Source organism: Oratosquilla oratoria, chromosome 31 (assembly GCF_046742065.1).
Source record: "Oratosquilla oratoria isolate Oo_2021 chromosome 31, ASM4674206v1, whole genome shotgun sequence".
Taxonomy (NCBI): domain Eukaryota; kingdom Metazoa; phylum Arthropoda; class Malacostraca; order Stomatopoda; family Squillidae; genus Oratosquilla; species Oratosquilla oratoria.
The window spans coordinates 44,678,335-44,680,834 of NC_134807.1; positions in this window are offsets into that span (position 1 = coordinate 44,678,335).

Here is a 2,500-nt window from a genome sequence, read left to right on the forward strand (position 1 = left end):
CTCATTTTCTTATATAAAAAGAGGGCTTGCAGCCAACAATTACTCTCCTCCTCCTCCGCTGCTAATTGAAGCATTTCTCTGCGTGTGTGTCTGTGTGTGTGTGTGTGTGTGTGTGTGTGTGTGTGTGTGTGTGCGTGTGTGTGTGCGTGTGTGTGTGTGTGTGTGTGTGTGTGTGTGTGTGTGTGTGTGTGTATATATGCGTGTGTGCGTGCGTGCGTGTGTGTGTGTGTGTGTGTGTGTGTGTGTGTGTGTGTGTGTGTGTGTGTGTGTGTGTGTGTATCTTCTATACCTCTCATTACTCTAGCATGTGACACACTGGTAGAAGCCCTTTGTCACAGTCTTAGATGAACACAAATACAATCGTCATGTAATATCCTCTTCTTTGTACTCACTGCGAACAATTTATTTATCTATGAGACATTTATGAAAAGAAAGTCACTTTCTGTCTCCATCAGTGGACGAAAAGTATGGTAATGGTTGCATTTTCCTTTCGAAAATTGAAGGAATCTATATACAATAAAAAATAAACTTTGTCAGATGTCAATCCGGTCACTCAATGCCCAACCCTCCCTACGGTAAAACAGGAACACCCATGTCTCCATCTCAGAGAGTATTTCGCACTTATTACGCAGCACACGTTGTCATCAAGCTGTTGACCGGCGAAATGCCAAAGGAATCCGGAGCCATTAAGAAGAAGCGGCAACGCCACTTTTGGAAATGGGTGACAGATCAGAAAAAAGAAATTCCAAAAGCCGTCCTGCAGTCCAACAGACGGTACCTTTACCAGCTAAGGACCGGACATAGTCAAGCATTCCCCGCTCTATATGCTAAAGTCAAATCTTTCACGACCAAAGATTCGGTAAGAGAGTTTCATCGAAAAGTCCATAAATTTAACAGCACTCTACGGGAATTAAAAGACTTTAAATATTGTGATGAAATGTTTGACGAATTAGAGATTTTTGACGGGGATACCACGGGCATGGCTTCCGACAAATTTATGAAACACTACATTTGCCGGATACTCAAATTTTGTGAAGAACGGTGCTAAATCTGACCACAGAAACTATCAGATGCACTATCTCGATATGTCATATAAAGCGATTGTACGTTCCAAACGAGTAAACAAGTATGCGATAAAGAAAGTAAGGGAAGAAGCGCAGAATAAGAAGAAACAAGACGAAATGCGGATAGCCGAGGATCGGAAGAAACATATAGAGGAACAGGCGAAGCAGAGGCTAGAAGAGGAAAAAAGGCTTGGAGAAGAGAAACTACGCGAGAAACTGTTACGTCAACAGAAAAAGGAAGAGGCAAAACAGTTACGTGAACAGAAAAGAGAAAAGAAAGCGAAAATCGCGGCATCGAGAAAAAGGATAAAAGCCACTTTAAGGGATGTGTCAAAGATTGATACGTTAACCGAGGAAGATAAATATTTGTTGAACGATGATAGGGAAGAACGCAGACGACGTCACGTAAAGTAATCAGAGAAGGGTGTACGGAGCCAGCCTGCCGTAGAGCTTATAGGAGCACTTCAAGAAGGACACGCCCCTAAAGTCGCGCCCCCGCGAGCGAATCGAGCAGCGCCGCAGGCCAGGCACCCAGGTGCTTGTTTAGACATTAGAAACGATATATTCTTACTATTTTCAGTGAAATGGTTGGAATGTTATGGTAATGGTAGTATATTTATTTTAAAAAATTCAACGAAGAATTAACTAATTTATTTAAATATTTTTAAAGCGACTCGAACGATATGATAATGGTGTTTTTTCAACTTTAACGGCGTATATATTGATATTTTTATTATTATTATATGCGATATTCGAGTTCATATCATTTACTTCTTTTCAATGGTTAAGATAATCATCATCATCATCATCATCATCATCGTCGTCGTCATCATCATCATCATCATCATCATCATCATCATCATCATCATCATCATCATCATCATCATCATCATCATCATCATCATCATCATCATCATCATCATCATCATCATCATCATCATCATCATCATCATCATCATCATCATCATCATCATAAGGATTACAAAGGATTACAAAGGCGGAGCATGCCAACAGACCTTTTGGTCCATATCTAGGTCGGATGCGAAAAAAAAATCATCATAATAATAAAATAATAAATAAAAACTATAATAATGTAAATAACAAATAAAATACATAAATAAATGCATAGGTATAGTTAGATAATAAACAAGCAGGTAAATAGTAAGTAATAATAAATTGACTGACAGACAAATTATAACAAAACAAAAACAAAAATATAAAATGAATTATAATCATTACAGCATCTTGCTTAGGTGTTTATCTAAATGATTCTTAAAGCTTTGAACTGAACTACATTGCACTATCTGTGCAGGAAGTTTATTCCATTCATTAACTACACGGTTGGCAAAGTTGTTTCTACCTACTTCCAAATTGAATCTATTTCCGGACAGTTTGAGACCATTGTTTCTTGTCTGATTCTCATTCAATATGAAAAT